The 25,773-nt window shown below is 46.3% G+C and overlaps 1 protein-coding gene and 1 long non-coding RNA gene across 3 annotated transcripts in view; one reads left to right on the forward strand and one right to left on the reverse strand.

Moving 5' to 3' along the window:
• HNF4A (hepatocyte nuclear factor 4 alpha) overlaps positions 1 to 25,773 on the forward strand; it is a 76,954-nt gene that overhangs the window by 14,989 nt on the left and 36,192 nt on the right. The gene's annotated exons all lie outside the window — the stretch shown is intronic.
• LOC109024399 (uncharacterized) lies at positions 68 to 23,938 on the reverse strand. Its single transcript, XR_002003903.3, has 3 exons — positions 23,666 to 23,938; positions 12,766 to 12,915; positions 68 to 1,273 (listed from the first exon to the last, which is right to left on the reverse strand). It is a non-coding gene; the product is annotated as an uncharacterized lncRNA (long non-coding RNA).

Genomic DNA, 25,773 nt, shown 5'->3' on the forward strand with positions numbered 1-25,773 from the left:
ATCTCTTGAACCCAGGAGGTGGAGATTGCCGTGAGCCAAGATCGCCACTGCACTCCAGCCTGGGCGACAGAGCAAGACCCTGTCAAAAAAATAAATTAAAGAAAATCCCAACTTTCACCTCTTTCAAAAAAAGTGAAGTTCTAGCAACACTGATTCCTATGAGACAAGAGTCTGCTGGAGCCACTTTAGATTCTCATGCTTCCTCTAATTTGCCATAGTCCCCACTATTCCTTAGTGTCCCCATACGGAAACTTATTAATGAACATAAATCACCATGTTTGCTGTATTGTTTTTCTTAGAGGAACGTGTGAACTTTGCTCACACCCTATCTGTTCCATTTATTTCAGTTACTTCTCTGGGTATTGAGGGCACTTGAGTGTGGGACCCCTGATCACTGAGACCAAAGCGGAGTTCATTTATTTGCACGAGCAATCTTCTATTTCATAGATTTACCATGTTTTTAAGTGACTACAAGAAAAGTTTAAATTATGTCTGTGGCTCACATTCTATTTCTATTGGCCAGCACTGGCCGGGTCCCTCAGATTCTATAGCAGTGTACAAGTGCTTGCTGCTAACTCATTCTGCCTCCATTTTCCATTCTTGCGTAGACCAATCCCAGTCAAATCTCTTGGGCTGGTGTCTTCTCCCCACCCCACAGTTATCTTTGGTGCCTCCATCCTGGTTGCCTGGCCACTTGTCTGTCCAGAGGATCCAGGCTCCAGAACTCCAGGCATGTCTTCTAGAATTCTCCACATGAGAAATCTCACTCCCAGCCCCCACCTGGCAGCCATTGTGTTTTCTTTATCAGACATTCACATAAAACAATAGTCAATTTGAAAGCTAAATACACATCCATTCTTCTGTCTCCAGCCTGTAAATTTACCCCAAATCCAGTAATTTGGGAGGTGGAGTTGGTGGGAAGAGGTTTTTTTTTCCCCCTCTTCTCCAGGGCAAGTCATATAGTTTTTCTGGAGATGAGGTGGACTGAGTTTGGGCGAAGAACACAGGTCCGTCTACAGTGAAGGCTCTGACTTTGTTTTTGGAGGAGATGGTGTCATGACTTCTCTGGGGAGATGAGATGAGGGAATCCTGAAGACTTAGGGGGCCGGGAGGAAAAGGAATCTTGGCAATGATGAAGACACCTTCAAATGAAGGGGCTGATATGGTAGTGGCTGAGAATTTGTGCTGCAGTCAGGAGGACTTGGGTTAGAGCTACATCCACAGTATGACCTTGGACAGGTGACTTTATCTCTCTGATCCTCAGTCTCCTCATCTGTAAAATAAGGATAAGAATAGACTTGACTTCCACTTCAACGAGAAGTTAAATGAGATATCCTAGCACTGCGCTTTGCACGTAAAGGCTCTATAAATGTCAGCTATCATCATAAAGAGCCCAAAGTGGCATTTGGAGTAAATCTGATTTGTTTTTAAGAGATAGGGTTTTGCTGTGTCACCCGGGCTGGAGTGCAGTGGCATAGTCAAAACCCACTACAGCCTCAAATTCCTGGGCTCAAGCCATCCTCTCGCCTGAGCCTCACAAGTAGCTGGGACTACAGACACACACCACCATGCCTGTCTAACGTTTACTTTTTAATTTTTTTAAGTTTTAAAATTTTCTGTAGAGATGGGGTCTTACTGTGTTGCCCAGGCTGGTCTCAAACTCCTAGCCTGAAATGATCCTTCCAACTCAGCCTCCCAAAGCACTGGGATTACAGGTGTTAGCCACCACACCCAGCCTAGTTTAATTCTTTTTTAATCATCCTTCTCTGCATTTTTGTAATTCCTCTACCATGAACCTGCTTTAGTTAAGTAAGAAACAGTTAACTGGGGGAGGAGAAATAAAACCAAACCCCTAAAAAGCCCCTAATAAACCCCTAAACGTGGGGTCCAACGTGAGGTGTTACGGCTGGGAAAAGGTAAGAGATCAAACTATACACACCCTTTTTTTTTTTTAATTAAACTTTTAAATTTTTTTAGAGACAGTCTTGCTCCATTGCCCAGGCTAGAATAATGGCATGATCTCGGCTCACTGCAACCTCCGCCTCCTGGGTTCAAGCAATTCTCCTGCCTCAGCCTCCTGAGTAGCTGGAACTACAGGCACGCACCACCATGCCTGGCTTCTTTTTGTATTTTTAGTAGAGGTGGGGTTTCACCATGTTGGCCAGGCTGGTCTCGAACTCCTGACCTCTGGTGATCCACCTACCTCAGCCTCCCAAACTGCTGGGATTACAGGTGTGAGCCACTGCACCAGGCCTTCATTAAACTTTTATTTTTAGATTCAGGGGGTACATGTACAGGTTTGTTACGTGGGTATATTGTGTGACACTGAAGTTTAGGCTATGATTGAGCTCATCACCCAAGTAGTGAGCATAGTACCCAACAGGCAGTTTTTTAGCCCTTGCCCTCCCTCTAGAAGTCCGCAGCATCTATTGTTCCTCTCTTGAGGTCCATGTGTACCCAATGTTTAGCTTCCTTTTACAAGTGAGAACATGCAGTATTTGTTTTTTTGTTTCTGTGTTGATTCACTTAGGCTGATGTCCTCCAGCTCCATTCATGGTGTGGCAAAGGACACGACTTTGTTCTCTTTTTTATTTTTTTTGACACTGTCCTTGAACTTGGTTGAGGTTTTGTTCTCTTTTATGGCTGCGTAGTATTCCATAGTGTATTATGTACCACATTTTCATTATCCATTCCACTGTTGATGGGCACTTAGGTTGATTCCATGTCTTTCTATTGTTTTGTTTTGTTTGAGATGGAGTCTCACTCTGTCGCCCAGGCTGGAGTGCAGTGGTGCAATCTCAGCTCACTGCAACCTCCGCCTCCCAGGTTCAAGCCATTCTCCTGTCTCAGCCTCCCAAGTAGCTGGGATTACAGGCTTGTGCCACCATGCCTGGCTAATTTTTGTATTTTTAGTAGAGACACAGTTTTACCATGGTAGCCAGGTTGGTCTCGAACTCCTGACCTCAGGTGATCCGCCCGCCTCGGCCTCCCAAAGTGCTGGGATTACAGGCGTGAGCCACTGTGCTTGGCTGATGTCTTTCTATTGTGAATAGTGCTGTGTAGAACATATAAGTGCATGTGTCTTTTTGGTAGAAGAATTCATTTTCCTTTGGTTATATACCAAATCATGAAATTGCTAAATTGAATGGTGGTTCTGTTTTAAGTTCTTTGAGAAATCTCCAAATAGCTTTCCACAGTGGCTGAACTAATTTACATTCCCACCAACAGTGTATAAGTGTTCCCTTTTTTCCACAGCCTTGCCAACATCTGTTATTTTTTTGACTTTTTAATGACAGCCATTCTTCAGATATCAAGGGTGGGGACAACAAAAGAAACTTAATAATCATTTTGACTAGTGTGAGATGGTATCGCATGATTTCATTTGCATTTTTCTGATGATTAGTGATGTTGAACATTTTTTCATCTTTGTTGGCCGCTTGTACATCTTCTTTTGAGAAGTGTCTGTTCATGTGCTCTATCCACTTTTTGTTGGGGTTCTTTGTTTTTTGCTTGTTGAATTGTTTAAGTTCCTTGTAGATTCTAGTTCCTTGTAGAATTGCTAAGTTCCTTGTAGACCTTTGTGGGATGCAGAGTTCGCAAATATTTTCTCCTGTTCTGTAGGTTGCCTGTTTACTCTGTTGATAGTTTCTTTTGCTGTGTAGAGGCTCTTTAGTTTAATTAGGTGTCACTTGTCAATTTTTGGTTTTGTTGCGATTGCTTTGGAGGATTTAGTCATAAATTTTTTGCCAGGGAAATTTTTTTGTTTTTTTTTTTGAGACAGGGTCTTGCTCTGTCACCCAGGGTGTTAATAACTTAACAAACTGAGACCCCAAGAGGAAAGGTGATTTGGCCAAAGTCATACAGTAAGTTAGTGGCAGAGCCAAGACTAGAATGGTGGACTGTGGGTGTTGGAAGGGAACTTTGAGGTTGTTAGGGCAGCCTTTCCTAAGGCGAGGCCCCTCAGACAAGAAGGATTCTATTGTTAGATGTTTGAAAAGTGCTGAATTAAAGAAAGCTGCACAAATTTCATTATCCGAGAACTTCTCAGAATTCTTAACACATGACAATGCCTTGGCCACTCCAAGAAATGCCTGCAGTGTATAGGGCCCTGAATTAGTTTCAAGAGTCCCTTGAAGGACATTAACACCTATGCAAGCTCTCCCTGCTCTCAGACAGAGAAATGCTATATCTTAGATATACTCCTAGTTGCTTTTAAAAAATAGGATTCTAGGGCCGGGCATGGTGGCTCATGCCTGTAATCCCAGCACTTTGGGAGGTTGAGGCAGGCGGATCACGAGGTTAGGAGTTTGAGATCAGCCTGACCAACATGATGAAACCCTGTCTCTACTAAAAATACAAAAAAAATTAGCCGGGCGTGGTGGCGTGCACCTGTAATCCTAGCTACTCAGGAGGCTGAGGCAGGAGAATTGCTTCAACCCGGGAGGCAGAGGTTGCAGTGAGCCAAGATCATGCCACTGCACTCCAGCCTGGGCAACAGACTGAGACTCTGTCTCAAAGAAAAAAATATATATATAGATTTCTAGATTTTTTTCCACAGTTGCTTGTCATTGTGCAAATTGTTGTCATTGTGCAAATTGCATGATTTTTAAAATTATACTACCAAATTGTCTGTCGCTGGTATGTAGGAAGATGGTTGACTTTTTTTTATAATCTCATTTCTCCTTTTTTTCAAGTAAGAAATATTACAAATATGCAGAGAAGTATAGAGAATAATATTATGAACATTTATGTATCCACCACTCAATTTTGTCAAATCTTACTACATGACCATGTTTTCTTTGGATGTTGTTTGTTTGTTTGTTTGTTTTAATGACAAATTAAACATTACACTTAGAGTTGAAGCCCCTTGTCTTCCTGATCCCATCACCCTGCCACCCTTATCAGTGGTGATCATGGTCACCATTTGGTATTTATCATGTGTATTTGGTATTTATCTGGTAATGTGTCATTACCAGACACATTTTCACAGTTCTACCACACGTGGCTATATAAGCAAAGTAAAATATTTTGCTTATCTGGAAAATTTATTTAAATGATATACTGTACATATCCTGCAGCAACTTCCTTTTATTACTCCTCATAATAGGTCTCTGGATCTTTTCATGATGATACAAGTTGCACCAGATCACTCATTTAAAATGCTGTGTAGGCTGGGTGCAGTGGCTCACACCTGTAATTCCAACACTTTGGGAGGCTGAGGCGAGTAGATCACTTGAGCCCAGGAGTTCAAGAGCCAGCCTGGGCAACATAGTGAAACCCTGTCTCTATCAAAAAATAAAATAAAAAAGAAATAAAATAAATAAAATGCTGTGTATCCATGAAGTACTATACAGTCATAAAAAAGAATGAAATCATGTCCTCTGCAGCAACATGGATATGGCTGGAAACCATTATCCAAAGCAAACTAATGCAAAAACAGAAAACCAAATAACATATGTTCTCACCTATACATGGGGGCTAAACCTTGGGTACACATGGACATAAAGATGGGAACAATAGGCACTGAGGAAACCAAAGGGGTTAGGGAGGGAGGGGGCAAATGTTGAAAAACTACCTATTGGGTACCATGCTCATTACCTGGGTGATGAATTCATTCATACTGGAAACCCCAGCATCATGCAATATACCTTTGTAACAAACCTATACATGTACCTCCTGATTCGAAAATAAAAGTTGAAATAACTGGCCAGGCAATGTTTAAAAACACATGCAGCCGGGCGCGGTAGCTCATGCCTGTAATCCAAGCACTTTGGGAGGCCGAGGTGGGTGGATCACTTGAGATCAGGAGTTCGAGACAAGCCTGGCCAACATGGTGAAACCCTATCTCTATTGAAAATATAAAAATTAACCAGGCGTGGTGGTGGGCACCTGTAATCCCAGCTACTTGGGAGGCTGAGGCATGAGAATCGCTTAAACCTGGGAGGCAGGTAAAAAACAAAGTTGAAATAACAAAAAACAAAATAAAAGTGTCTGTAAATATCCTGAGTATATTTATTCTGTTTTGTTTGTTTGTTTGTTTTGAGATGGAGTCTCACTCTGTTACTCAGGCTGGAGTGCAGTTGCACGATCTTGGCTCACTATCTCAGATGATGCTCCAAAGACTATTCTTATACCTGTGGATGAGAGTTTCTCTAGGTAACATGTAGAGACGGAATTTCTGTTTCTTAGACAGTGGATATCAACACTTTTAAGAGATGTTGCTAAATTGCTCATTCTTGAATGCCAACTTCCACTTCCAACAATAGTTACAGAGTTTTGGTTGCTCTACAACCTCACCAGCACTTGATTTTGTAAGATACTGAATGTAAAATTATGCAAAATTATGCTTCACTTTCAAATTTACATTTCCTCTATTACTAGAGAGGGAGAGGCTCTTTTGCCATTTGAGTTTCCTCCATTATGAGTGTGCTTGTTCGTATCCTTTGACCATTTATCTATTGTATTATTTACCTTTCCTTATCAATTTGTAGGCATTTTTTAGCACTCTTAGAAACATCTTTTACGCATGTATTTTTTTTTTTTTTTTTTTTGAGACAGAGTCTTACTCTGTCGCCCGGCTGGAGTGCAGTGGCACAATCTCGGCTCACTACAACCTCCACCTCCCAGGTTCAAGTGATTTTTCTGCCTCAGCCTCCTGAGTAGCTGGGGTTACAGGCATGCACCGCCGTACCCAGCTGATTTTTGTATTTTTAGTAGAGACAGGGTTTCACTATGTTGCCCAGGCTGGTCTTGAACACCTGACCAAAGATGATCCACCCACCTCAGCCTCCCAAAGTGCTGGGATTACAGGTGTGAGCCACCACGCCCAGCTGACCATTTTTAAATGTGCAGTTCAGAGAAATTAAATATATTCACATTGTAATACAACCATCAACCCTGTCCATCACCTGAACTTTTTTCATCTTCCCACACTGAAGCTGTACCCATTAGAAAATAGCTCCCCTTGGGAGGCCAACATGGAGAAACCTCGTCTCTACTAAAAATACAAAATAAATACTAAAAATACAAAAAAATTAGCCGGGCGTGGTGGTGTGTGCCTGTAATCCCAGGTACTCAGGAGGCTGAGGCAGGAGACTCGCTTGAACCCGGGAGGTGGACGTTGCAGTGAGCCGAGATCGCGCCACTGCACTCCAGCCTGGGCCACAGAGAGGGACCCCGTCTCAAAAAAAAAAAAGAAAAGAAAAGAAAAGAAAAGAAAATAGTTCCCCTTTCTTCCCAGCCCCTGGCAAACCCCTTCTACTTTCTGTCTCTGTGAATTTGACTACTTTCCTGTAGGCTAGTGGAATCATACAGTATTTGTTCTTTGTGACTAGCTTTTCCCCTAGCATAATGCCCTCAAGATCCATCCATGTTGTAGCATGTGTCAGAATTTCCATCCTTTTTAAGGCTGAATAATATTCCATTGTATGCATATACCACATTTTATTGATCCATTCATCCATTGATTGACACCTGGGTTGCCTCTACCTTTTGGCTATTATGAATAATGCTGCTATGAACTTGAGTATACAAATCTCTCTTCCAGATGCTACTTTTGGTTCTTTCGGGTATATACTCGGGAGTACAATTGCTGGATCATATGATAGTTCTATTTTTCATTTTTTAGGAAGCCGCCATACTGCTTGCCACAGAAGCTGCACTATTTTACGTTCCCACCAGCAGTGACAGGAACGTAAAAGGGTTACAGTTTCTCCACATCTTCACCAACACTTAACTATTGTCCGTTTTGTTGTTGTTTTATAATATCCATCCTAATGGGTGTGAGGTGGTCTCTTATTGTGTGTTTTGTTTGTTTGTTTGTCTTGGTTTTTTTTGGAGACATAGTCTTGCTCTGTCGCCCAGGCTGGAGTGCAGTAGTGCAGTCTCAGCTCACTGCAAACTTCTCCTCCAGGGTTCAAGCGATTCTCCTGCTTCAGCCTCCCAGGTAGCTGAGATTACAGGCATGTGCCATCGCACCCGGATAATTTCTTTTTTTCTTTTTCTTTTTCTTTTTTTTTTTTTTGAGACAGAGTCTCACTGTGTGGCCCAGGCTGGGGTGCAGTGGCGCGATCTTGGCTCACTGCAACCTCTGCCTCCCAGGTTCGAGTGATTCTCCTACCTCAGCCTCCCGAGTAGCTGGGATTACAGATGCATGCCACCATGCCTGGCTAATTTTTGTATTTTTAGTAGAGATGGGGTTTCACCATGCTGGCCAGGCTGGTCTTGAACTCCTGACCTCGTGATCCGCCCGCCTTGGCCTCCCAAAGTGCTGGGATTACAGGCGTGAGCCACTGTGCCTGGCCCACACCCAGATAATTTTTATATTGTTTAGTAGAGTTGGGATTTTGCCATGTTGGCCAGGCTGGTCTCAAACTCCTGACCTCAAGTGATCCACTTGCCCTGGCCTCCCAAAGTGCTGGGATTACAGGCATGAGCCACTGTGCCCAGCCTCTTATTGCAGTTTTGATCTGCACTTCCCTAATGATTAGTGATGTTAAGTATCTTTTTATATGCTTAATGGTTATTTGTATATCTTCCTTGGAGAAATGCCTATTCAAGTCCTTTGCCAATTTTTTTGTTTTCTTGAGACAGGGTCTTGCTCTGTCACCCGGGCTAGAGTGCAGCAGCAGGATCGTGGCTCACCACAGCCTCAAACTCCTTGACTCAAGTGATCCTCCCACCTCGGCCTCCCAAGTAGCTGGGACTACAGGTGTGCAGCATGCCTGGCTAATTTTTAAATTTTTTTGTAGAGACAAAGTTTCACTATGTTGCCCAGGCTGGTCTTAAACTCCTGAGCTCAAGCAATCCTCCTGCCTCTGCCTCACAAAGTGGTGAGATTACAGGCTTGAGCCACTACACCTGGCCTCTTTGTCCATTTTTAAAGTTTTTGGTTGTTGTTATTGAGTTGTAAGAGTTCTTTATATATTTTGGACATTAACCCCTTATCAGATATATGATTGGCAAATATTTTCTCCCATTCTGTAAGTTGCTTTTTCACTCAGTCAAGTGTCCTTTGGTGCACAAATTTTTCTAATTTTGATGTAGTCCAATATATCTAATTTTAAAAAATTTCCTGTGCTTTTGGTGTCATATCCGAGAAATCATCACCAAATCTAATATCATGAAGCTTTTCCCTTATGTTTTATTCCAAAGGTTTTATACTTTTCTGTCAAACTCATTTTTAGTTAGTTTTCGTATATGGTTTAAGGAAAGAGTCTGATTTCATTCTTTTGCATGTGGATATACAGTTTCCCAAACATGAATTTGGTTTTGATAGTACTTTGTTAATTAAGACTTTTGCACCTGGTAGACGCTCTTTGATTTGACCTCTAACCCGCTGGAATCCTCTCACCATCCTTCCCTGACAGTTGACCATTTAGCTTGGGCTTAATACTTCCAATGACGGAATACTCACTACTTAATAAAGCAGCTTTTCCTGTGGTAGAACAATTGTATTTTATAGGAAGATCTCCATTTTGAGCCTCAAGTTTCCTCCCTGTAGCATCCACATTTTGGTCCTGGTTCCTTTTTTTTTTTTTTTGAGACAGAGTTTTACTCTGTCACCCAGGCTGGAGTGCAGTGGCACGATCTCTGCTCACTGCAACCTCCAACTCCAGGGTTCAAATGATTCTCCTGTCTCACTCTCCTGAGTAGCTGGGACTACAGGCACATGACACCACATCTGGCTTATTTTTGTATTTTTAGTAGAGACGGGTTTCACCATGTTGGCCAGGGGAAACTGGTCTCAAACTCCTGGCTTCAACTGATCTGCCTGCCTCAGCCCCACAAAGTGCTGAGATTACAGGCGTGAGCCACTACACCCAGCCAGTGGGCACTCTTTTCCAAAGGAAAGTACTTTGTTGCCTTTTTTTTTTTTTTTTTTTTTTTGAGACTGAGTCTCAATCTATCACCCAGGATGGAGTGCAGCGGCACGATCTCAGCTCATTGCAACCTCTGCCTCCCAGGTTCAAGTGATTCTTGTGCCTCAGCCTCCCAAGTAGCTGGGATTACAGGTGCCCGCCACCATGCCCAGCTAATTTTTGTGTTTTTAGTAGAGACAGGGTTTCACCATGTTGGTCAGGCTGGTCTGGAACTCCTGACCTCAAGTGATCCACCCACCTCAGCCTCCCAAAGTGCTGGGATTACAGGCCTGAGCCACCGCACCCAGCAGGAAAGTTTGAATTGAGTAAATAACACAACTATATGCTGGGCAGCTACCTGCCAGGTTTATAAGGTTTAACACATTTACTCCACAAAGCAATCTATGAAAAGGTCCTATCATTGATTCCTATTTTATAGATGAAGCAAATAAGGCTTGAAGAGCTTATGATTTTAGCAAGGTCCAACAGCTATGTAAATGGCACCACTGATATTTCAAAGGCAATGGCCCTGACCACTCTGCTACACGACCTCTCTCTCCTCTTCTCCAATACCCAGCCCAGAACTCTTTTGGATCTTTGATTATTCTTCAAGGGGCATAGCTTTCTTTCTTTCTTTCTTTTTTTTTTTTTGAGACGAACTCTCGCTCTGCTGCCGGGCTACAGTGCAGTGGCGAGATCTCGGCTCACTGCACCCTCCGCCTCCCAGGTTCAAGCAATTCTCCTGCCTCAGCCTCCCAAGTAGCTGGGACTACAGGTGCGTACCACTACGCCCGGCTAATTTTTGTATTTTTAGTAGAGATGGAGTTTCACCATGTTGGCCAACATGATCTCGATCTCTTGACCTCGTGATCCGCCCGCCTTGGCCTCCCAAAGCGCCAGGATTACAGGCATGAGCCATGCCGCTGCACTCGGCCTAAGGGGCATAGCTTTCTCATCCTCTGCCATCCTAGGAAAATTTTAAGTATTCATATTAAAATGAAAACTAAACACAGTTTTCCATATATGCTCCTTAGGAGTAGAATGCCAAGGACCTCTTAGCTCCTCTGACCTGGGAACTACATTCTCTCTAATGATACGTACGACTGGGTTAGAGGTTTGGGCAGCTGCCACCAAGTAAAACCTCTAGAATTTTGCTATGTCACTTTCTGCTAAGGTAGCTTTTCCCATCTACACTAAATAAATAAATCATCCAGGTGATTTATTTTTAACCAATGCAGAGGATTTTTCACTTATCTCCATGGAGTTCAAACATTTCTCCAGGCTGGGGGGGGTGACTCACGTCTGTAATCCCAACACTTTGAAGACTAAGGAGGGGCAGATTGCTTGAACCCAAGAGTTCCAGACCAGCCTGGGCAACATGGTGAAATCCCATATCTACAAAATATAGAAAAATTAGCCAGGGGTGGTGGTCCACACGTGTAGTCCCAGCTACTCTGGAGGCTGAGGTAGGAGGATCATCTGAGCCTGGAGATTTGGAGGCTGCAGTGAGCTGTGATGGCGCCACTGCACTCCAGCCTGAGTGACAGAGACCCTGTCTCAAAAAAAAACAAACAATAATTCACCAAATCTATTTGGATCTGGGTCCTGCCATCATTTTACAGGTAATGCCTCCATAGCACTCACTAAGTGCCAGGCACACTTCTAAGCCCTTTTTATACATTAACACAAATAATCCCCACCACGACCTAATGCCATACACATCATTATGGTCACTATTTTGCAAATAAGAAAACAGTCACAGAGCAGTTCAGTAACTTGTCCAGGGTCACACAGCTAGTCCATGACTGAACCAGAATTTAAGCCCAGGGTGTCAAGTTCCAGAATTGGTACACTCAGCCTCAATACTGTGCTGCCTTCAAATATTCTGACAATCTTAGACAGCTTTGGGGATCCAAAAGATTGAGAAGTACTCTTGGGGACCTCTTTTTTTTTTTTTTTTTATACGGAGTCTCAACTCTCTCCCCCAGGCTGGAGTGCAGTGGTACAATCTCAGCTCACTGCAACCTCTGCCTCCTGGGTTCAAGTGATTCTCCTGCCTCAGCCTCCCAAGTAGCTGGGATATTACAGGCACATGCCATCATGCCCAGCTAATTTTTGTATTTTAAGTAGAGACAGGATATCACCATGTTGGCTAGGGTGGTCTTGAACTCCTGACCTCAAGTGATCTGCCCACCTCAGCCCCCCAGGTGCTGGGATTACAGGAATGAGCCACCGCACCTGGCTCCCATTTTTTTTAAGATGGAGTTTCACTCTTGTTGTCCAGGCTGGAGTGCAATGGAGTGATCTCGGCTCACTGCAACCTCCGCCTCCCAGGTTCAAGCAATTCTCCTGTCTCAGCCTCCTGAGTAGCTGGGATTACAGGCACATGCCACCACACCCGGCTAATTTTTGTATTTTTAGTAGAGATGGGGTTTCCACATATTGGTCAGGCTGGTCTCGAACTCCTGACCTCAGGTGATCTGCCCACCTCGGCCTCCCAAATTCCTGGGATTACAGGTGTGAGCCATCACGTCTGGCCCCTGGCTCCTTTTTTTTTTTTTAAAAAAATAAAGAAAGACCAAAGTTCCAGAGGCTTTGAAAGGCAAATAGTATTAAGTCAGGATTTGATATCAGGATTTCTTTCATTCTGTTTATTTTCTCATTGCTTTCTACTTATGATACTGTTTCATTTGGTGGTAATAATATTTCTTTCTAAAATAAATTGAAGTAAAAAGAGGTGAGTTGATGTAAGAAAAATGTTACAGATATGAAAAAATCATAATGGTCATTAAAAAATTAGTGAAACTTTGGAAAGACTGTGTTCAGTCAAGTGAAGTGAAGTTAGCTTGCAACCACAAAAAACCCCTAAGTCTCAATGGTTTGAACAGCAAAGTTAATTGCTCACCTATAGTACACGCCCAGCATGGGTCGGCAGGGGGCGCTCCGCGTTGTGGAACGATTCATATCTATACTTGCTTCCCCAACAAGGGCAGCACTGGCCTTTAAAGCTTCTGCCCAGGTGTGACACAGGTTGTTTCTGCTCACATCTCATTACCTGAAACAAGTAACATGGTCACATCTCATTTCAAAGGAAGCAAGAAAATGTAATCCCATCATGTGCTGGAAAGGAGAGAAATAGAATAGTTGAGAACAGCCCTTAGGGAGACTATAAGTAAGAGGGCATAAAAGATGGGTCTAGAGAGATAGGCTGAGTCATGACTCACTGAGTTTGTCTGACGTAGATCATGATGGCCCATCCCACCAAGTGGCCAACATTTGTTCCCAGAAAAGGGAGTGTGATGATCCCCCAGAAAGAACACAGTCTGACAACATTATTCTGATGAGCAGACACATCTCTCAGGCTGCAACTCAGGAGTCCTTTTGGGTGGGGAGGTGGGGATGCTGATATTTCCTAAGTGGTTTCAGCTGAACTCTGTGATCTGTTTTTTTGTTGTTGTTGTTTGTTTGTTTTTGTTTTGTTGTTTTTTGTTTGTTTGTTTGTTTGTTTGTTTTGCCTATTCCCTGAAGGGAGATGAGGCAATTTGGGCTTTGGGGGAGCTAGGGTTTGGTTCTGTCACCACTTGCTATCTAGGGAAGGGTAATAATTGGAAAGGAGAGGAATTCAAGGAGACGGTCCAGGTGGGTAGGGAGCCTCACACAGGGCTTGGTGATCAGGTGATTGAGAGGCCTCCTCGAGGAGTTTTCAAAGTGCGGTCTGAGGGCACCTGGTATCAGAAGTACCCAGCAGCTCATTAAACACTTGGGCCAGGGGCTCCGTGGCTCCTGCCTTTAATCCCAGCACATCGGGAGGCTGATTTGCTTGAGGCTGGGGTTCAAGACCAGCCTGGACAACATAGCAAGACACCTCCCCCCGTCTCTATTTTTTAATTAATTAATTTGTTTGTTTGTTTATTAATTTATGGACTCTCACTCTGTCGCCCAGGCTGGAATGTAGTGGCCTGATCTCTTCTCACTGCAACCTCTGCCTCCCAGGTTCAAGCAATTCTCCTGCCCCGGCCTCCCAAGTAGCTGAAATTACAGGCATGCACCACCACACCCAGCTAGTTTTTGTACTTTTAGTAGAGACAAGGTTTCACCATGTTGGCCAGGCTGGTCTTGAATTCTTAGTCTCCAGTGATCCGCCTGCCTTGGCCTCCCAAAGTGTTGGGATTACAGGCATGAGCCACCATGCCCCACCTCTATTTATTAAATATTTTCTTTTTTTTAATCTGATGACTAGGCCCACTGTTGGTCCTGGCACCTGGAGGTAGGACCCCAGGCATCTGATTTTTTTTGTTGTTTTTTTTAAGGCAGGGTCTCGTTCTGGCGCCCAGGCTGGAGTGCAGTGGCACGATCTTCACTCACTGGAACCTCCACCTCCCAGGTTCAAGCGATTCTCCTGCTTCAGCCTCCCGAGTAGCTGGGATTACAGGCATGCATCATCACGCCTGGCTATTTTTTTTTTTTAGTAGAGACAGGGTTTCACCATGTTGGCCAGGCTGGTCTTGAACTCCTGAACTCAGGTGATCCACCCACCTCCCAAAGTGCTGGGATTACAGGCGTGAGCTACCGTGCCCAGCCGCCATCTGATTTTTTTTTTTTTTTTTTTTTTGAGACAGAGTTTTGCTCTTGTTAACCAGGCTGGAGTGCAATGGCACGATCCTGGCTCACCACAACCTCTGCCTCATGGGTTTAAGTGATTATCCTGTCTCAGCCTCCCAAGTAGCTGGGATCACAGGCATGTGCTACCACGCTCGGCTAATTTTGTATTTTTAGTAGAGACAAGGTTTCACCATGTTTGGCAGGCTGGTCTCGAACTCCTGAACTCAAGTGGTCCACCTGCCTCGGCCTCCCGAAGTGCTGGGATTACAGGTGTAAGCCACCTCGCCCAGCCGGCATCTGAATTTTTAATAATGGCCCCAGATGATTCTTATGGACACCAAGATTTGAGAAGCATTGAATGACTGAGAGAAAATTTCTTGTAAGGGTAGAAGCCCAGCACAGTGGTTCTCAGTGGAGATAATTTCAATCCCCAAGGGACATTTATAAATGTCTGGAGATAGTTTTGGTTATCACACCTTGAGGGTAGGGAAAAGTGCTGCTGACATCTAGTGGCTAGAGGCCAGACATGCTGCCAGGGACAATGTACAGGACAGTCCCCACGACAAAGAATTCTCTAGCCCAAATGTCGTTAGTGCTTAGGTCAAGAAACCCTGGTTAGCCATTAAGAGTTTGAACCTTTCTAAATGTTGGAGCACATATAATTTTTAAATCTTCAATTTTTATTTTATTTTCCAAAATTTCTACTATATGCATAGAATCCTTTTCATTGAATACCTGTTACGCACCGAGCACTTGAAGTTTACATCACTATCAGTTCCTCCTGAAAGACCTTTTCAGTCATTCATCCAACAAATATCCATCAAACACTTACTAAAATGTATTCCAGGCCGGGTGTGGTGGCTCATGCCTGTAATCCCGGCACTTTGGGAGGCCGAGGTGGGTGGATCGCCTGAGGTCAGGAGTTTGAGATCAGCCTGGCCAACATGGCGAAACCCCATCTCTACTAAAAATTTAAAAATTAGCTGGGCGTGGATCCCAGCTACTCAGGAGGCTGAGGCAGGAGAATTGCTTGAACCTGGGAGGCGGAGGTTGCAGCAAGCCGAGATCGTGCCATTGCTCTCCAGCCTGAGTGACAAGAGCAAAACTTCATCTTAAAAAAAAAAAAAAAGTATTCCAGGCAGAAGGGAAAGTACGTGCAAAGGCCCCCAAGACAGGAAAGAAAAACTTTAAAATGGCTAATATGCCTGCTGCTGATAGGGGTGGGGGCAAGTGGAATGAAATGAGGTTGGACACAGAGGGATAAAAAAACAAGGGCGTGCATGGCCTCACAGTGTTAAGTGGGAGTTGTATGAGTTTTGTTATAAATGCATAGGAAGTCATAAAAATTTAAGTAGAAGAGGATCTGAGCCAATGTACATTTGTACAAGATCACCCTTGGCCCCTGAGTGAAGAGTAGGGGGTAGGGAAGCCACAGGAGAAAAAGTGAAGGGGTGGGGCGGAGGCAGGCGGGGGGGAGGTGGGGGGGGGTGGAGCAGGGGGAGATCCCCTCCCCAACCCTGGCAGGTTTAAAAAAAAAAAAAAAAGGGAAGAAGTGAAAAGACTTTTGCAGACCTCCAGAGATGATGCATAAGGTTGGCTGGGGTGGAGATGGAAAGATGAAAAATCTAGATTCTGTTTGGAGGGTGGCAAGAACTGGATTTTCTGATGAACTGGAAGGCATGAGAAACACAACACAAAGATTGTGACTTGCAAGATGTTGGCTTGAATAATTGTGAGAAGGTGGGTGATGATATATGACATGTAGATATGACTATCATTCTCTTTTGACGACTGAGGAAGGGGAGGTGAGTCGTCCTACTTCACAAAGATAGTATATGGGATCCAGGTGTGTCTAACCCAAAGGTTATAATTTTTCCACACTCCTATATCCACACATTAATTTTTTTTTTAAATTGAGACAGAGTCTCACTCTATCACCCAGGCTGGAGTGCAGTGGCGTGATCGTGGCTCACTGCAGCCTCCAACTCCTGGGATCCAGCGATCCTCCCACCTTGGCCACCTAAAGCTGGAGTTACAGGCATGCACCATCACGCCCTGCCTATCTTCATAATGGGGATGACATTTAATGATAGTAATATCATTATACATGCCCCATACATGCTAACATCTGCTTCCACATGGAAGCAGCACAAAGCCTGGAACCTTCCTCAAAGACCCCCCTGTACATTGGAACAAGGTTCTGGGAACAGAAGTTTAGTAAGTGGTGGAAGGGCAGCAGCTGCTACCCTGGGAACTGGTTTTAAAATCTTACGTTCTGATTGCTGCCGTGGCCATGTGCTGGTGTGTGATGGGGAGATGTTCTTCTAGGTAACTAAATCCAACGAGCTGTGATTAGTGATCGAACGGAGCAGGCCTCCTCTGGATTTGGAGAGACATAGTGCGTCTGGGCCTGTGATTGGCGGGATTGCTGTGATTGGTGAAGTCCCTAAGGCTATTTAAGTTTCTGAACACCAGTTCCTGCATTGGCCACGAGGAGGAGCCCAGGAAGCGCAAAGCGCAGCACTGCGGAGAGTCTTGGCCGCCTCCTCCGGGACGCCCTCCGGCCCAGCGCGGTGCCTGCCGTGCCCTGCGCCCTGGGGCAACCGCGGGATGAGGTGGGGCGGCAAAGGGTGTCAGGGCTCCCAGCTGCGGCCCGGGTGGCCACGCTTCTCTGCACAGTTCCTTTGGCCTCTTCCCCTGGCTCCCAGCCCCACAGAAGACATTGGCTGACCCGAGGGGTGGGGCTGCGGGTTCGCGAAGGTTTGTGAAGGCCCAGATCCAAGTTGCAAAACTGTGGAGTCTATCAGGTGAGACTTAGCAGCCCCACTCCCTCAGGTGCGCCCCTTGCCCTCCTCAGAGTCCTTCTCCCAAGTTTAGCAGCCTCCACCGTGCCCTTTAAGATCCTCAAAGAACTTTTGCAAAGTGGCATCTCATTGGAGCTAAAATGACCTGTGCAGGCAAAGGCCACTAGCTCAGGGGATCGTCCTGCCCATCCCCAGGTGCTATCACATCGCGCTGTGCGTCTTCACTGCACTTAAGCACTGTTTGTAATTGATTTCGTTTTTCATTTATTTACTTGCTTATGTCTGCAACCCGCCTCTCCACCAAAATGCAAGCTCTGTGAGGGAGGGTGTAGGGTTGCCCGACACAACACAGGACACCCAGTTTCAGATGAGTGTGAGATGAACACCACGTTTTAAAAGTATAAGCAGGTCCCATGCATTATTTGGGACACGCTCATACTAACAAAGTATTCCTTGTGTATCTTAAATTCACATCTGACTGGGCATCCTGTATTTTTATTTGCTCATCTGCACCCCTCTGAGGGGGATATTTTGCCCATGGTCTTCCCTGCTGCATCTCCACCACCCACAACGATGCACGCAGAAGGTGCTGAATAAATGTTGAATGTTTCGATGGACGATTTCCGTCCTTCATTCACTCAGTTATTCATCCAGCCTATTTATATCAAGTGGGTCCTGGGAATACAACGGTAGACGGGACACAGTCCAGTGGAGGAGGCAGACAACCAGTCTAACTACCATCTGACTAAACTATGATGATGTAAAGCTTTGGGGGCTATGGGGGGACAGAGGAGGACCCCGGCGTTCTGTTTCCCAGAGGAAGATGACTAAGATGGGACTTGGAGGATGAGAAGGCAAAGAAGGAAGTGCGACAGCTCTCTGCTTGAGACCACGGGGTTCTGGAAGCTGCAGGGTGCTGGGGAGGGCAAATGTGCAGTGTGGGCGTGGCAGTCAGGAAAAGGTGAGAAGGAGACTCACATTCACTGGATGTTACTACCCACCAGCCAGCACAAGAGGGATGCCATGTTGCTATTATTGTGCCCATCATACAGATGAGGAAGCTGAGGCTCAGAGAAGTGAAATGCCTCGGCTAAGTTTACAGTCGTGGAGGGAAAAGCTGAGCTTCAAGCTCAGGTCTGGCAGACTCTGAAGCCTGCACTCTTCTAGAAAAGCCACTGGGTTAAGGATTACAATGCCAATAGGGGGATGGAGAAACACGCTCAGAAAGGTGATAGGGCTCTCCCTGTGAATATGGCTCTGTCCAGTTGAGCAGAATACTGAAGCAATGCAAGAGTTATGGTTTTTTCCAAGCCCTCCAGAGAGACAACAGGAGGGTCAGAGCAGGACCCAGGAGTCCAGACCACTGTGTCTCCCATTCCTATTGGGGTTGGCTCTCTAGGAGCCCCTTGCAGAGCCCTGGGGCTAATTCCTTGCATGGATCCTGGACAGGTCTGCAGTTTCCATGGAGACCGCCTCCCACCATCCCTGAAATCTCATTGTGACCAGTATTAAGGGATTAACTCTGCCCAGCGGCCCTCGCAGGGTCTGGGGTGCTGAGGGGGGCCAGCAGGAGCTCCCTCAAGGATGAAGAGGTTGTGCACTGTGCGGGACCCCATAGCAGCAGGAGGAGGATGTCGGACTGGGGCCAGGGCTTCCCCCAGGACCCACCAGGTATGGTCCTGACTCCACATCTGCCTGGAAGGAAGGATGGGATGGTAGGAGAGAGACACAGGACCAAGGGGGAGGATTCCAGACTGGGAGCAGTGTGGAGGATTTGTACCCTCATCCCCTAACCCAGGAACGTCCAGGGCCCTGATGGGTGAATGACGTTCCGATCAGAGAAGGAGAATCCAGACGACCTCAACAAGGTGAGAGGAGCCCCGTAGAGTATTAGGGGTAGTCCAAGGCTGCCTAAAGACCAGATCTCTTATCTCTCTCATTTTGCAGTTGGGGAAACTGAGGCACGGAGAGGGAAAATGACTTGCCCAAAGCCAGTGAGTCAGCAAACTGAAGCAGGTCAAGAATCCAGAGGGAACCCTGAAGTTCCCTGAGCAGAAAACAATCGGTTAAAATCTCATTGCCACTTGTGCCTTGAACTCCAAATCCTCCTTCCTGAGCTCCAGGCATGCGGTCCCCTCTATCCCCTCACCCAGACCTTGTCTCATCAGCCATGCTTCCCTCCCTGCCTTTCATCCTCCTCCTGACTTCCCCTGCCACCCGCACCACCTGAGGCTGGCAGAGAGTTCCTGGCAGGTTCTCCAGTGCTGACGGGCACAGCCACCAGGCCCCCACTGTTCCATCCAGGGGACACCTTCCCACTGGGTCCCTATCTGGATGACTTGGGACATTCTTTGTTCTACACTTCATCCTCTCTTTGGGATTTCTGAGTCCAGACACAGTGGGGACCCCAACAGCCCCCCTCCTCACCTCTTGTCCTGAGAAGGCCAGGCCTGCGTGGGAGAGATGTAACCAGACTCCAAAGCTTTCTGGGCCGGGCTTCATGGAAGGCCGTATCGGTGCAGGGGCATAAACACCAGCTCTGGAGCCAGGTAGAGATAGTTCTAACACCATTGCCTTGGCTCACTGGGAAAATGATGTCTCTGAGCCTCAGTTTCCTCACCTGTGATGGGAGGCAATAACCCTTCCATCCTCAAAGCTTGCTCTCAGCTGCTATGGAAACATCTCCAGGTTGTGATATTAAATGAACCAAACAAGATACAGAACAGTGTAAGAGCAGAGGCTACTCATGTATGATCTTACGTGCTGTCTGGTCTGTATAAAGAAACCTTGGCAGATACATCTGTAAGGAATGATGTCCCCCATAGTGAGGAAGTCAAGGAGAACAGGTGAACAGGAGACAGCTGGAAGCAAGACTTCTCAATTTACACCTTTTATGTTTTGATTCTGAACCATGCGAATGTAGCACCAATTCAAAACTAAATGTAAAGATGTTCACAAATTAAGTAAAATATTAAATAATAATAATAACACATACCTCAATAATATGACCGGTGTGCAGTCAAGATTTAAACCCAGGTACTAGAAATTGACTCAAAGGAACAGAGGAGGCCTGTCTTCAAGTCACCGAATCCTTGACCTAGAAAGGCCCTTTATTTTGTCAACGTCAAATTGCCCATAACAACAATAATAGTCTTGGTAGCAAGAATCAGGAGCTCCCTACCTGGGGAACACGGTGCCAAGCACTGTCTGAACATTATCTCATTTAATTGGCATTTTGATTTTGTGAGGAAACGATCATCATTCCCTCTTTACAGATGGGAAAACTGAACCTCGCTGAGGTTTTGACTAGTAAGTTGTAGTAAGTGATAGAACTTGATGCCATCGAAGGCTTTCCAGCTTCAAATTTGAAGCCCCCCTACAGTGGGTCTCAATATTGGCTGCACAAAAATATAGATGCCTGGCACCTCCCCACCCCTACCCCAAGATTCGATCATTGATCTGTGATAGGGACTGGGCATCTGTCTTTACTTTTAAAAAATCTTTTTAAAAAATAGACACAGGGTCTCACTATTGCCCAGGCTGGTCTCAAACTCCTGGGCTCAAGTAAACATCCCATCTCAGCCTCCCAAAGTGCTAGGATTACAGGTGTAAGCCACCATGTTCGGCCAACATCTGCATATTTTAAAGTTTTCAGATGATTCTATTTCATCTTCAGAGATGAGTCTCTGCTTTGTTAGACAAAACTTCTCCAATGGGAAACCAAGGCCAGGGAGGGAAATGACCTTGCCCAAGGACACACAGTGGCTGGAACCAGAGCTGGGGCAGGACACCCAGCAGCTCACATGAAGCCCTAGGGCAAATAAGAAAAAGGCACCCCACTCTGGGCAGGCAGAGCTCCATGGGCACTTCGCTTGGCAAGTGGAACAAGGGCTGGATTTCCATCCCTACCTGCCCTCTTGGCTGGAGAACCTTTGTGCAGTGAGCAACCTGCACAACTGTACAGGCAGTAACTCTGGTCTGAGCCTCAGGACTTCCAAACACTTCACCTTAGTGACCTGGCAAATCCCTGGGGACCCTCAGAACAAGAGTATGGGGAGACCAAGGGTGGCTTCTGGGATGTAGGCTCAGCCCTCACTCCCCAAACCAGAGTCTGGGTCAGGCAGGGACTCCCATCAGCCTTCAGGCCCCACAAGGGCCAGGAAGGCCGCATCTAATTCCCAAGGTCACCCCTGCAGACAAATTCAGGGACATAAACAGGAGGGATGAACATAAACAGTAGGACAGCAACACCCTCAGCCCAGATGTCATAAGCCACCTGGCAGGAGGCAGCCTGCAGAGAGGCTCCACCCACACAGACCCAAGTCCTCCTGGCTTCCTTCCTGATCATTCTCCAGACCATACTCTCTGCCCTACCTCCGGAGCCTTACAGTCAGCATCTCCCACAGTGCCCTGCTCTCTGCCCTTCTCCTGGCCATCTCTCATGGCATCCCTGGAAGGGAAGGGTAGCCCTGGAGTTAGAGGCACAGACTCTAGAGACAGACTGCCCAAGTTCCAATACTACTTCTTGTTTCTCATCAGCTGTGTGAGCATGGGTATATGGCTCAACCTCCCTGTGCCTCTGGTGTGTAAAATGATGGTGAAAACATTGCCTACCTCCCAGAGTGGCTGGGAGGATCAAGGAAGTAACACATGCAAAGTTCCTAAAACAGCTGCATATCCTGTGGCCATGATGATCAATGTGTATATTTTGCTCCATTTCATTTTCATGACAACCGTGGAAGTTAAGTATTATAATTCCCAATTTACAGGTGAAGAAACTGAGGCTCAGAGAGGTGGAGAGAGTCAGGGCAGGGCTCTGCATCTTTTTTGTGATAGGGACTGGGCATCTGTCTTTAATTTTAAAAAATCTTTTTAAAAAATAGACGCAGGGTCTCACTATGTTGCCCAGGCTGGTCTCAAACTCTTGGGCTCAAGTAATCCTCCCATCTCAGCCTCCCAAAGTGCTGATGCCTCCAGAGGCATGGCTGAGATGGATTATAACGTAGTCTCTGGTTTGCAGTGCATGGCTGCTGGTCATATCCTCACAGGGCCCATGGGACACAGAGCCAGGTGCATTCCCCTGACTTGGGTCTTCCAATGGCTCTCAGGCACCTCTCTGCTTCCAGCCAGCCCTGGGAGGAGGGGGAGAACGGCATGGCAAGGCGTTTGCAGAGCCGTCTTGTTCACCAATGTCTTTCAAGACATTGCCCGGGTCCACAGAGAGCCCACCATTCATTCCCATGCTGGCTGGAGCCCCTGAATACCCGAGGTGACCTTCTGTCCTTGGACAAGTCACTTCCCCCTCTGATCTCCATCTCCCCATCTGTGCAATGAGGGGATGGGGCTGAATCAGTGGTTTTCCAACCCTCAAATAAAATATTAAGATTACATGTAAAAGGGAGTCGCTGGTTGAAGCTGGGCCTGTGGATGCATACCCTTGGCTCCTGGGAGCCTCGGAACCCAGCTTGAAAAACCCCAGCCCACATCCTCCTAAAGATTCTCCTGGCTCTGACACTGCAGAGTTCTAGAACCCCAAGCTCAAAGCTGCCGCTTCCCATCCCTGTTTGGAAAGCTCTCCCCCAGCTGCCTTTATCTCTCTTTGGTAACAGAGCAAATTTGCTCAGGACCCAGCACAGGGGGAACAAGCAGACTGTTGACTCTTGAGCAAAGCCTCTTCTTTGGAGAGCAGCCGAGGTGGCAGTGGGCTGTGCGTTGGGAGGCCAGCGGCCTCTTGCATAACCCTGGAGGCCTCCTGCCCACCCAGGCCTTTTCAGGGTTAGGGGTGAGGAAAACCGCAAACTCATGCCCAGTTAATTTTTTAAGGCAAAATCAACAGGCTCAGCAATGATTAGCAGCTGGGTAAGTTGGTCTTAATCAGGCTAAGGACAGGGAGGGAGGAAGGAGGCCCAGGGATGGGGCCCAGTTATCAGTTAACCACATGAATGTTGCTTCCTTCCAAACCCACTGGCCTTCAGCCCCAAGCTCCCTCATCTTCCTCTCGGAAATACTCCTGTGACAAGCCAGTGGCCACCCATCATCAGGTGAACAAACACAATGCCACTCATGGTCTGTGATGAAGTAGAAAGTGCTCGTTGTTAAGACAAAGCTCACCCACCACCGCTGCGTGGACTTGAGCAAGTCCCTTTCACCCTCTGAGGCTCCGTGAGGGGCCCCAGGTCTGGGCCCCAAGTCTATGGTTCAGTCTGTGGCCAGCTGCCACTCCCCTGACGGCCTCAGTGTTTCCGTCCACTAAATGGGTGGGTTAGCCAAGGCATCTTTTCCAGTCTTGAAGCTTTGTGGGTGCCTGATTTGATTAAGCCACAGTGGCCTTTGCCGAGTGCAGAGGGTGGTATGAGTGGCATTTTAGGAGCTCAAGGAAGAGAAAGGGAGGGGACCTACCTGGTATCTGCCGTTGGTATCAGCAAGTGTCAGATCCCAGCTCCAGGAAGAGGGCTGTCCTCTCAGATGGGAGGCAGGGGTCCAGTGGGGTGGCTGTGGCTGCAGGGACAGCCTAGCAGAGCCTCTTGGTGGCCCAGACCCCCTGTCCCTGGACCTTGGAAGCCGCTAAAGGAAGCAGCAAGACCAGGCCAGCTGGTGGCTGCCTGGACTGGAGTTTGGTCAGTGGTTGGGGACCTATATTGTGAGATAGTTAGGACTTTGTCCACAAACTGGAATTTGAAATTTCAAAGGGGCAAAACTGAAGGGCCCTACCCCAGAGTAGAGATGGCTCTTGGCTTCTTTCCTCCACGACTTTTGTTCTTTGTCTTGGTAAGTCCCAGTTTTCTCTGCACCGCTCCCGGAGTGGTGGGTGGGGAAGAAAAGATAGGAGATAATGGTGTGGTGAGCGCCAAGGGAAAGTGAAGATGCCACGCAGCCCTGGGGTGGCCAGGCGTGTGGAGGATGCCCCTGCACCTGCCTATACCCTGGGATAAGGTGCTTTGCTTCTCAGGTCCTTGAGTTCCCCTGCAAGACTGAGGCAGTGAAACCACCAGCTCCAGTGCCTTAGAATTCCGAAGTCCTTTCAGGGATTCCAGGAGTCATGATCCAGGCAGTGCGTAGAGGGGTGAAGCCCTCAAGCTCTGGAGGCAGACTCGGGTTGAAACAACAGCCCCTCCCTTACGAGCTGTGTGGCTTTGGGCAAGTCACTTCACCTCTCTGAGGCTGAATTTCATCATCTTTAAAATGGGGATGACAATAGCCCCTATCTCAACAGGCAGATAATATGAGAAGGCTAGAAGGTTTTTAGCACCAGGGCTGGCACAAAATTTCTCTGTAAACATTAGACCTTATTATAATGTAAAAGAGAAACAATGTGGTTCGTAGTGGCAGCTCCCTTACCACCGTCCACAGCAGAGGCACAAGCTCCCTACACTTGCCTCCCCGACTGCAGGTTGCCCAGGGCAATCCCTTCCCGTCTCAACTGGGTCTCTCTGTGGGCTCTGAGGTCCTCTGCTATCCCCTGGAATCTGCTGCCTCTTGAGCTGGGGCCTGACAGCAGGTGAGCAGAGGTAAAGAACAGCTGCTAAATTGATGGCATTGAGGCTAGTGCTTGTTCATGGCTGGGTGTGTGGTACCTGGAGCTGTCCTGAGCAGGGGTCCTGATTCCAACTGATTATGTGGCCAGTGTGTCATGGAATCAATGACCAATGACAGTAATTGCTACTATTGTACTGTATGCCTACACGTGGTCATTTAATGCTTGAACCATCCCTACAAAGAAGGTATCAACCCAATTTTTCTGATGCTGAAACTAAGGCTGAGAAAAGTAGAAGTTGAGGTCACAGAGTTTGGTACATTGGCACTGCCTGGATTTTAACCCAGATCTATCTGACCCACAAGGTCTGTGGTTTATTCCCCTAAAGAGAGGTCGGGGGAAGAGAGGCTAAAAACCTTATCTACTCCCTCATTTAATCTTCACGACAAACGACAAGTTAGACCCCTTGTACAGAAGGAGTAACCAAGGCTTCAAAATAAAAACTTGCCTTGTGCAGACAGCTGGCCCTGGACTTGGAATATAAATAGTCACTGGTATACAGGCACCAGAGACCAATACCCACAGGCTAACACCCACTCAGTCCACAGAAAGAAGCTTAATATTTTTTATAAGCATAGAAATAAAAACCAAACCAATACTGTGACATTTGCTCTGTGACTTCATGTATTTATTATTGCTCATATGAAAGCACCTAAGCATTGTCAGGATAATGTTCTTCCTCATTGGAGGGCGTTATGAAGTTGCTTTCTTTTTTCCACTAGTTAAAAAAAAATTCCCTTGGAGGAAGGGAATGAAACTTTTTATAATTGATACATAATAATTGTACATATATATGGAGCACATGTATTTTGATACTAACTATAATCGCTCTACTGTGCTATAAGAACTAGATCTTATTCCTTCTATCTTACTTATTTTTGTACCCATGAACCAACGTCTCTCTTCATCCCTTGAAGAAAGCATTCTTTTTTTTTTTAGACAGAGTCTTGCTCTGTCACCCAGGTGCAGTGGC

This window comes from Gorilla gorilla, chromosome 21, assembly GCF_029281585.2.
Source record: "Gorilla gorilla gorilla isolate KB3781 chromosome 21, NHGRI_mGorGor1-v2.1_pri, whole genome shotgun sequence".
Taxonomy (NCBI): Eukaryota; Metazoa; Chordata; class Mammalia; order Primates; family Hominidae; genus Gorilla; species Gorilla gorilla.